The sequence below is a fragment of the Primulina huaijiensis genome, chromosome 5 (genome assembly GCF_012295235.1).
Source record: "Primulina huaijiensis isolate GDHJ02 chromosome 5, ASM1229523v2, whole genome shotgun sequence".
Classification (NCBI taxonomy): domain Eukaryota; kingdom Viridiplantae; phylum Streptophyta; class Magnoliopsida; order Lamiales; family Gesneriaceae; genus Primulina; species Primulina huaijiensis.
This window is the reverse complement of record NC_133310.1, coordinates 10,088,458-10,099,777: the sequence shown is the minus strand read 5'-3', so window position 1 is coordinate 10,099,777 and position 11,320 is coordinate 10,088,458. Positions and strand designations below refer to the sequence as shown.

General features: G+C 38.1%; 1 long non-coding RNA gene across 1 annotated transcript in view; it reads right to left on the bottom strand.

Moving 5' to 3' along the window:
• Positions 1-526: 526 nt before the first annotated feature.
• LOC140976640 (uncharacterized) overlaps positions 527-11,320 on the bottom strand; it is a 100,422-nt gene continuing 89,628 nt past the window's right edge. Inside the window, exon 3 of the long non-coding RNA XR_012175253.1 lies at positions 527-712. This is a non-coding gene — a long non-coding RNA (uncharacterized lncRNA). The remainder of the gene's footprint in view (positions 713-11,320) is intronic.

The window sequence follows — 11,320 nt, the reverse complement described above, 5'->3', positions numbered from 1 at the left end:
CTCTCTTATGTTGCCACTGTTACCGCCACTATTACCCTGTCTGAACTGTTGTCGGAACTGTGGTTGTTGGGGTCGTTGAATCTGAGAACTTCTCTGCCTAATGATTCCGGTTTCAGCTCTTTTGACTCGATCAAGAGCCTCAGCAAAAGTGTTAGGCCTTCAAGTATTAACCAGGGTAAAGATATCAGGATTAAGACCATTTATAAAGTGATTGGCCTTAGCTTCTTCATCAGATGCTACATGAGGAGCAAATCTCAGTAAATTTGATAACTTACATAGTCCTCAACATTCAAATTCGCAAACTCGGCTCCCCTATCTTTCCTGTAAGAGGTAGGAAAGAAACGCTAATAAAATTCAGATTTAAAGATATCCCAGGTAACAATCGTACCTCGACTCTCTAAAGCTTTCTTGGTCATGATCCACCAACTTTTAGCAACATCCAATAATTGACGAACAACTAACTTGATTCTACGATCATCTGGATACTCAAGAGATTCAAATAATTGGTCCATATTCTCCAACCAGTTCTCACACTCTAATGCATTCTCTGTACCCTTCAACATCGGTGGGTGCAAAGACTGAAATCTGGCTAACAGTATCTCCATCGGAGTCGGAGTTATATCCATCTGAGTATGAGTAGCACTGCCCTGATCTTGTGCCAGTGGTATGTTCTGTCTAGGTCTACCACGACCTCTACCTCGAGTAGCCATGTCTGATATATAATAGATCAAACACATATAAAATCATAATATCATAATCATCTCAATCTTGTATCAATCATCTCTGGCTCTCGAGACTCAATAATCTCAAAAATCTCGAATAAAGCTCAACAATATAATATCTCAATTATAATCATGTATTTCACGTTGTGGCACAGTGAAAATGCTAGTAAATATATCACATGATCAATCAATTCGAACTGACTCGATCTACCCAGTTCCCAAATATTTTATGCTCTGATACCACCAAATGTGGGGCCCCGGGTCCGACATCTAATATTAATAATTATAAATATAACAAATCAAACCAATCAAACCAATGAGTAAAACACATAATCTGTGGTTCACAAACCAACATAAACATCTTCAAAATAATTTAAAGGTCTCAAATATTTGAAATATAAGTTTTAACATGTCAAAATAAACTAGTGAACTAAAGAAATTCAAACATCATCAAGTAGCTCCTAAGACCCGAGAATCCCATTCTAACTTGTATCTTCTTGCCTGGAGCTGGACTCTGGCATCCCAAGCCTCACCTCGCCTACCGTCAAGCACATGAAAACAAGAGGTAGCCGACGTGTCGTTGAGTATAAAATCAGTATGATACAATCAATAACATATGATAATTTAAAATGACAAATAGTTCATATAATTTCATAAAGAGCAATATAATGCAATGCATGATCAGAAGCTATGGGCTATCAATATATCTCAAGATCAAGTGAATCATCTGGTCATAGGGTACCCAAGGGAAGAGAATCCCCCAGCAAAATCCACCGACTCATCCGCTCGATGTGGGGTGCTGTGTTCTACTATCCCAGGACTATGGTGCGCCTATAGAGAGTGTTCAGGCCATAGCAGCGACCTCCGCATACACTATGCCAACTCAACTATAGCACTATACGTCCATCAAATCAATAAATCAAGGCGACCTCTACCATATCAAATATGAATCGACAAGTGGCTCAATATGCAATGTAATGATGCAAATCAATATCATCATCTCAAGACAACAATCATCATCAAATCACAAGTTATTCATCGAGCCATAGAATTTTCAAATTAAAATAAAAATGATACTTTTACCTCATATGTTACTGACCGTAACATACATTTCAAATATTACCAAAAGAAGATCGAAAAGTGAAGTCGAGAAATCTTGAACCTCTGAAGTATACTATAACTCAAGTACTCGGATCATTTATCAAAACAGAACAGTTTCTGTACAAAATTCATAATTAATTCAATATTGCTTCAAACCAAGATCCGCAAATTGGATATGTAAGAAAACTTAAAGCCCAACAATTGTTCTACACAAAGTTTTGTCAAATAAAGTCGTTTTCCCTTTGGTTCATAATCTGAAACATACAACATCATTCGCACGAATTCAGCGCCAACACATTTATGGCACACTTTATTATTTTGAGCATAACTTCCTCAATATCCAATGGAATCAAGCCAATTTGTTATCATTTCAAAGATAAGACAATGCTCTATAACTTTTATTTGAACATTAAATTCAGAATCTCAACCGATTAATACCAGAATTCGAATAAACATAAGACATGTACACAAATCTGCACTAACTCAGATTTTTAGACCAATTTTAGTAAAAATTACATATCTCTATCATTTCTTCATGGAATTGAGTGATTCAAGAACCAAATCGAAGCTAACTCAATTCTCTACAAGTTTGATGAAGACCATAATATCAAAATCCATGCTCATACCCGAAATACAATAGGCATAAAAAATGATCTTGCACAAAAACAAGAAACCATGCTCATATCCATTTTAAATTCAAACCAACACAAATAAAACATCTCCAACTAAATTTCAACCCATTTCCAAACTTGAACAAAAATGGGAAAAACTTACATCCTTGTGAAGCCCGTGATGAGATGATCACAAATCTAAATTTATTTTATAATTTTCTTGAGCAAATCTCCCTTAAATTGAAGAAAGAAATGTGATAATGGAGAGAAGAGAAAAGTTTCGATGGAGGAGGAGAAATGATTGGAGGAAGAATGGTTGAAGTCAAAGTGAGCTTAAAAAATCAATTTTCACATCTGTTAGCGTCGCAGCGACACTTTTCAGCGCCTCAGCGCCAAATTATCGTAGCTCTAGCGCCTAGGCGCCACTATTCAAGCGCCGCAGCGTGTAAATAGTAACTCGTGAAAAGTAACTTTTTTCTTTCAATTTTTTTTTTTAAAATTCGAGCATTACNATTTTATGTACAAGCTAAGTTTAAATTGCATGGATTTTTATTACGTTTTACTCGTTATTCACGGTTTATGCATGCTGAGTCATTAGACTCACTAGACTTGATCGATGCAAATGATGTAGTTGAGGAGACGGGAGGTGGTGACCAGTGAGCAGGCTCGGGCCGGTGACAGTGCAAACCCGAGGACTTTGTAGTTTAAGTTATATTATTACGCACGTTTTTAAAACTATTTACTCTGACTTTTGATTTATTAGGTTTGGTGACAAGAAAATTAAATTTATAATTTTGTTGAAATTAAATTAGTATTTTTTTTGGATATTGGTGATTTATTTTAAAAGATGGAGTTTTAATATTACTTTTATTTTAGTATGAGTGGTGACCGTTAATTTATTTTAAGAGCTATAATTTTAATAAATTATTTAATAAGAAAAATTTAAAGTTTTTCGCAAATGTTAAAGTATTAGTATTTTAAGACACGGCTCGTCACAATATCCTTGAATCATTGAGGGTCACAAAATAGTCGTATTCTGTGTCACCTTGAGAAAGTCAAAGTTCAAAGGGTTGAATTTGACGACTATAGTTTGATGGAGATCAAACAAAATTCTTATAAAGAATTTTATAAGTTGATCCCATAAGATGGAATAAATGAAAGTCATCTTAACAACTAATTGAGGTACAATCCCAACAAGGAATACATTTTCTGATCGTGGACCAAATTTGACGATCAAGAGGCCGAGATCTGTTCGAAGGGAGATACATGAAGGGTCATCTCCGCTAATCCCAGATTGGTTTTGAGTCTAGCGTAATTTATGCGAAGGTAATGATTCTAAACACCCTATGAATGTTGAATAATATACGACACATAAGGAAAATTTCGAGAGTCGAAACTAAAAATTTAAAACTTGTGCTGCATCTTGGGTACGAGAAATCGGTTCACCAATACTTCAGGTGACCAACTAATACATGATAGTCCTGAAAACGAATTTTGTGGTTGCTATCTGGGTCACAAAATAAAGTGATTGGCGCCAGAGGTGACCGACTAAAATAAAGTCACTAGTTATTCGATAAAAATCCCAAAGAATCATAACATTTAACTAGTAACTAGCGAACATATCTTGAGAATGTGACAATGTTCACTATACATGTCTTGATGCATGATATTGTTGGGACATCGTGTTCTCGCACCCAATACGCAACGGAAGTTGAAAATTTTTTGTTTGGGCATCATGTGTTTATAACCATACATAGGGTGTTATAGAATTATTCATGTGTTATTAACGCTTGGACTCCAAACTATTCCGGTTTTACGTGGAGATAGTCCTTCTTGTAAATCCCTACGAACGACTCTTCTCTTTTTATCTCCTAATTAGGTCCACGATCGAAGACTGTCTTCCTCGCTTGGTTTGCAGAAGAAAATCCAAACGATTTCTTCGTTGAGACTGGAGCCTCCGAATTTCCAAAATCCGGAGATGAAGAGACGGGGCGATGGAAGACACAAAAGTGGCCGAAATTTTTCACAAAAATTTGCTACAAGGTGGCCGTGACTTCGCCTTTTAAAAGTGGGAAGATTTTGTTAATTTTATTATTGAATCATTAGCCAAATAATTATTGATTCTTAATCAATAATTAAGCAAATCTAATTTGCTTTTTTTTGGACAAAATTCTCTTCCCATATTTTGGTGATGGCCGAGAGGTTTTTGTGAGAGGAAAGAAATTTTTTTTTCTTTTGTTTGCAAAAATGAAATTAGTTTTTAATCATGAGTTCTAGTATAGAGTGAGACTCCTAATCTAATCAGGATTCTCTATCTCCCACAAAGACTCTAATAATTTCATTATGTTTAAACTCTCATATAATTAATATATAATGTATTTATTAACCTTTAATAATACATGATATAATATTTACACCATGCTCAAGGCGAGAGCCCATCTTGCATGTATATTACACTTTTTCTTACATACTATGGTTCCACCGTTTTGCATGTTTTGTCAATTCAGCAAGACTGACATTAGTGTATATGCTATTTTCTCCGAATTTAGAATAATTTTCTCCGCCAATCTTGAAAATTAGTGTAGAACCCGTAACTTGGACTGCGTATAAGCCATGCATAATTTCTAGTATTTAAATTAAAATGATTTAAATTGCATGAGTATTTAAATTCTTTTCTTTAAATTTATTTATTTTACGTATTAGTTTAATTGTCACCTTTTCAGTTAAATAAGTGAGGCCGGAATGGAGATGGAGTATTGAGATAAGTTAATAAAGACTTAATTAAGAAGTGGTAATTTGGCATGTTAGTAAATATAATTTAAAAGGTTGGCATGCATGCAAATTATTAAATTTCTTTGGTATTTTATTAAATTCTTTTAAAGCATAAAATGCATGTTTATTTTATTAATTTGTGTTTAATTATTTTCATGCATTTTAAGCATAATTATTGCATGATAGGGATTTATTTCATGAATTTTATCAGTTCATGCATTAGGATTTCTAGATGCATTTCACGCTCGAACGAGGATCGGAGACCGGAGAATTTTCAGAAAAAATTATTTTTATTACACGATTAATTTTTATTAATTAATATAAGATGTTTTGAAGGTATTTTTCAAGAATTGGGATTTATTGGGTATTTTTACCCGCATAGTTTTAATTTTTAACGGTACGCAAATTTTAGCGAATCGGGGAACTTTTTGAAGGTTCGGCTAATATTTTCAAAAATCTTTTTAACATGAAATATTTTTCGGGAGTTTGTTTGGATTTTATGGGCGTAATTTTAAGTTTATTGGACTTAATTATTTTTTTAAACTTTTAGTTATCAAATTAGGGCATATTATCTATTAGTTTATTATATAATTAAAACCTAAACACCAATAATTGTGCACCAACCGACACCCTCTCCCTTCCCCAATAAATCCTCTCGGTTTTCAGCTCCTTTTCACAGCAAAAGCTTCGGCCATGGTTGTTCTTGTAAAAGAAAATTTCACCCGGGTCTCCATTTGCTTCGTTTTGGTTCTTCCTCTCATCAAGGCACGCAAGTATTCTCCTTCTTGTATCATTCACGCCATATGTAGGTTAAATGTGTGTTATGTCATGTAAAAGCCTTCGATCTATCAGCTGCACGCAAATAATTATCATTTTGTTTCGTTTATGTATTTCCATCTTTCACCACTCACGTTTTTCTCAGTTCTTGGTGCAAAGGGCTGCGGTTCTTGAGTGTCTAGAGGCTGCTGGTGGTGTTAAGTTGCTGCCATGGGATTTAGAAAATTTGCTGGAAGCATCCGAGTGAAGGGACGTGAGGTGGGTTCTTCGGGGGTGGCTCGATCTTTGGTGTGTCAGCGTCCAGGGTTCAACCAGCACTACAGGGACTTCGCTGAGGCTTAGACCAGACCCTGGTGGGTCTGATACAAGTCTTGGAAGGGCTCGGCTAGTGCTGGAACCGTCATAAGCACTGTGGATCGAGGAGGTAGAGGCTTGGCTCAGTTGAGACGTTTTGGTGTGATTAGCGGTTTGAAGGGGCTGTGGCTTGCATGGGATGATTTGCGTGGGTTCAGTAGGTTCACGGGAGTCCTAGGGTGGCTTAGGTAAGGTGGAGTTGAGGCTTGATCCGTCGGTGGTGAGCTAGGATGTGAGTTGGAGAAGAAAAGGGAATAGGGTACAAGAATGGGGTAGGGTCGAAATTTATGTCATTTTCTGGAACCATCAGCCGTTGGTTTAAGGGTCTAAAAATTAATATTTTAGGACCATTATAGTGTTTTTAAGGCATGCTAAAAAGTTGGGAAAGTTTTGGTTAAGTTTCGAGTCGATTAGGGTTAAAACCGGGACTTCGGTCCAAATTTTAAAACAATTCGGTTAAGTTATGAAATAAGCTCGAGTTTACATCTAGGGACACTTTTAAAAATGTTTTGGGACATTTTAAGGAGTTTGGTAATCTTTGGGTCAATTTTAGAGGTCCAGGTGTGAAACGATAATTTTTGGGTTTCTAGGGGCAAAATGGTCATTTTGCACCCGGGGTGAGATTTTGTTCATGGCAGCGCACTGAGCGCAAATCATGATATTTTTAAATGTTCATGCATCATGTTTACGATTTTTTTTCGCTATTATAATAATTATGGTGCATGCTTGGTTTAAAGGAATTAAGAGAGAAAAAGTAATAAAGTGAAGAGCACTCCGTCTCCGCCGCGCCGCGTCGTTATTTCGTTTGTTTTGACATGTTTATATCTTCTTTCACTCTTCAATCAAGCCATATAGGTATTTTTAAATATCGCAAGTACATGATTTTAATGCAAGAAAATCGAAATCGTTCATATTCAATTATGTTATTTAATTATATTACGTGCAAAATATTCATTTTGAGATTTATGCGATATTGCTTGTGGTCACTTTACTATCATGAGATTATTACTTCACCCGGTCGCCAGTTACCGGTCAGTTCAGTTTGGTACGACGCGGTCGCCAGTTACCGGTCAGTTCAGTTTTGTACCACTCGGTCGCCAGTTACCGATCAGTTCAGTTCAGTTCAGGGGCCACTTGCGTAGACCATAATCTCACCAGAAAATTATTACATGCTATTTCATTACAGGACTCCAAGGAGCAAACATTTTCACAATGATTTTCAGTTCAGTTATGCACGTATTATAATTAATCATGACACAATATTTTACGTTATGCCTCACGACATGATATTTTCACTTGCATGCAATTTTATTATTTATTTACTCGTTATTTACTATATATGCATGCTGAGTCTTTAAACTCACTAGACTTGATTGTTGTAGGTACCGATGATGTAGGGACCGAGGGCGGAGACCAGTGAGTTAGCTTGGATCGGCAGTAGTGGAACCCGAGGACCTCATGTTTTTAGCATTTACTATTTTGACTCAAACAAATTTCTTCGTTGTTGAATTGTTTTAAATTATTATCTTGCAAACAAACATTTACTTCCGCTGCTATTTTGAATGGTTAAATTTTTATTAGTTATTTATTTATGAATGAGGCATTTTAATTAATTAAAAAGAAAAATTTTAAATTTTCCGCAAATTTTCAAGTACGTATTTAAAGGTCTCTACAGCTGGTATCAGAGCCTATATTTTTGTAAAGGGTTGTACTACTACTGACCACGAGAAGCTCATGAAGTCACGTCTTCGGTCTGTAAGTTTTACATTCATGCATTTTATTTAAAGCCGGAATTATTTTAACTGCATGTTCTCATGAAGTATTTTTACGTTTAGATTTTTAATCGTTCAATATTTATTTACATTTAAATAAATTATGGAATTATGCATGTTGGTTACGTATGGGTTATTTATGGAACAGTATGCCTCCTAGACGCCAAGCTGGACGCCCGAGAGGTGATGATGAGCCTTGTCATGAGGACAGGGAGGAGCAGAGACAGGAGGGGAACGGATCTCCACCCCCTCCACCAAATATGAATGCCCAGATGCTAGCTGGTATGACTCAGTTCTTCGCACAGTTTGCGGGGAACAAAGCTGTGGCGACCGGGCCGACAGGGCCTGAGGCTGTCTACGAGAGATTCATGAAGATGCGTCCTAAGGAGTTTTCAGGGACGACAGACCCCATGATTGCCGAGGGCAGGATCAAGTCCCTTGAAGTTATCATCGAGTTCATGGAGCTTGGAGATGCAGACAGAGTCCGGTGTGCCAGCTACTTATTCGGAGGAGATGCCCGCTTATGGTGGGAAGGAGCATCAGTAGCCCTGAACTTGGCTACGCTGAGTTGGACACGCTTTACAGAGGTATTTTACTCCAAATATTTTACTGATGAGGTGCGTTCGCGTTTGACCAGGGAGTTTATGACCCTGAGGCAGGGAGAGCTGACTGTTACGGAATTCATCCGTAAGTTTGAGAGGGGCTGTCACTTTGTGCCCTTGATTGCGAATGATGCGGGTGCCAAGCTGAGGCACTTTCTTGATGGACTACGGCCGATCTTACGCCGCGCTGTTAGGGTTGCTGGCCCTACTACTTTTGAAGTTGCCGTTTCTAGAGCTTTTACCGCAGAGCAAGATCTGATTGACATTGAGAGGGATCGCTTGGTTAAGCGACCAGTCCAGGTAGCACACCGCCCTCCTCCTCAGCAGCAGCAGAATAAGAGGCCTTTCCACGGCCCACCCAGAAATCGCGGTCAGCAGCTGCAGCGGGGACGCGCAGTCCCTAAGACCTTTGAGCAACCAGTCTGTCCCAAGTGCACTCGCCGCCATGCTGGAGTATGTATGTATGGCTCAGGGAAGTGTTACAAGTGTGGTAGCCCAGACCACGTGCTGACGCAGTGCCCTCAGAGGAACATGCCTACCGAACGCAGGGTGTTTGCTCTCCATGCAGCGGAGACGAACCCGGAGACCATGCTTTTGACAGGTACCTTTAAGCTTTAAATTAATATTTGAATTTCAATGTTTCGGGAATCGGGATTAAGATTTTGAACTTAGAAATTGCGATAGGATTGCATGCTCTACTCAATATTGTTTTGGGGAAACTAGGCTAGAAGAACTGTGACCTTCGCATGTCTATAAGTTAGTACTTGTAACTATTGGGTTAGCATGATATTCCAACCTTTCAGGAAGAATTTTTATAGTCCGTTCCGCTACGAAAGCCTGATAGATTCAGGGGCTACCCATTCGTTCATCTCAGAGGTCTTTGCAAATTTCCTCAAACTTAAGACCATCGGGCTTGATACGGCGTTTTCAGTGGTATTACCCTCTGGAGAGGAAATGACAACTACGAATGTGATTTGAGACATAGACCTCGAGCTCCATGGCAATCTTGTTTATGCGGATCTTATTGTATTGACGATGCCAGAGTTTGACATCATTCTGGGAATGGATTGGCTACTGAGGAACAGAGTTTTGATCGACTTCCAGCGGAGATCTGTTCTATTCCGACCTCCAGGGATGGAGCAATTCCTATTTGAACCAGACAGGTACTTTCCTTTACCGCGCATTATACCTTGTGTCCAGGATAGGAAGCTCATGCGTAGAGGGTGTCTGGCATTTTTAACGACTTTCATATCAGTTCCCGAGGCACCCAGTCAGTCAGCCTAAGATGTCCCAGTTGTCAGGGATTTTCTAGACATTTTTCCAGATGACGTCTCTGGTTTTCCACCTGTGCGAGAGGTGGAATTTTCTATTGAGCTTATGCCGGGTACCGCACCGATATCAAAAGCACCGTACCGATTAGCACCGACAGAGATGGCAGAACTCAAGAAGCAGATTCAGGAACTTCTTGACAAGGAGTTCATCCGCCCGAGTTGTTCACCATGGGGCGCGTCAGTTTTGTTTGTGAAGAAGAAGGATGGCTCAATGAGGCTCTGCATTGACTACCGGGAATTGAACAGGGTTACAGTGAAAAACAAATACCCACTCCCGCGGATTGAGGATTTATTTGATCAGTTGCAGGGAGCTTCAGTATTCTCCAAGATTGATCTGCGTTCTGGTTATCACCAGTTGAGGGTGAAAGACGCCGATGTTTCGAAGACTGCTTTCAGGACTCGTTATGGCCACTACGAGTTCCTTGTGATGCTGTTCGGTTTGACGAATGCGCCAGCGATCTTCATGAAAGGGGATCGGTTACGGTGACCGGAAGCGCAACGGAAGTTTAAAAATCAAATTTTTAAGTAAAAATTTCGGCCACCTCCATATCTTGGTGTAGCAAATACAAAAACAACAAAATGGCATTCATAGTGTGTTAAGAAATGTACCTATCAATCACAAGGATTGATGTATGGCTCCAACTAAGGTGTAAACACCTTAGCTCTTCAAAGGATGACAAATCTACAAGCTTCCAACCTTCAAAATTAGGCCCACCACTTGCTAGGTAAATCCCTTCTTGTTTTGCACTAGAAAAACAAGAAGATTTTTCAATGAGAAGAATATTTCTTCCTCAACACTTGAAGAAGAAAAATGAGAGAAAAACTTGGAGAGAAAAATTGAAAGTTTCGGCCAAGGTGGAGAGTGGGAGGGAAGGAGTGTGTCTTAATTTCCTTGTCTTGGTTGTGAGAAAAGCAAAAAACAAAAGTTGCATGCCATGCCTTGAAAACACAAAAAGTAGTCTCCCAACCTTTCACCTCCCATGCATGTATATTATATGGTTTTTAATCAAATTAAAAACCATGGACTAAATTTAATTATCTCAAACATATTTGAGACTAATTAAACATTACTTGAATTTACCCAAGTCCCACTAGTTAAATAATTATTTTAATTGAGCTCTACAAGACTCAATATGATTTAATTAATCCAACACTTGAATTAATTTAATTATTTGGACTCTACTAGGTCCACTAGTGTTTAATTAATTCAACACTTGAATTAATTTAATTTAGTCCATAATAATGTTTATGAAAATCACAATTTTCAAATACATTATT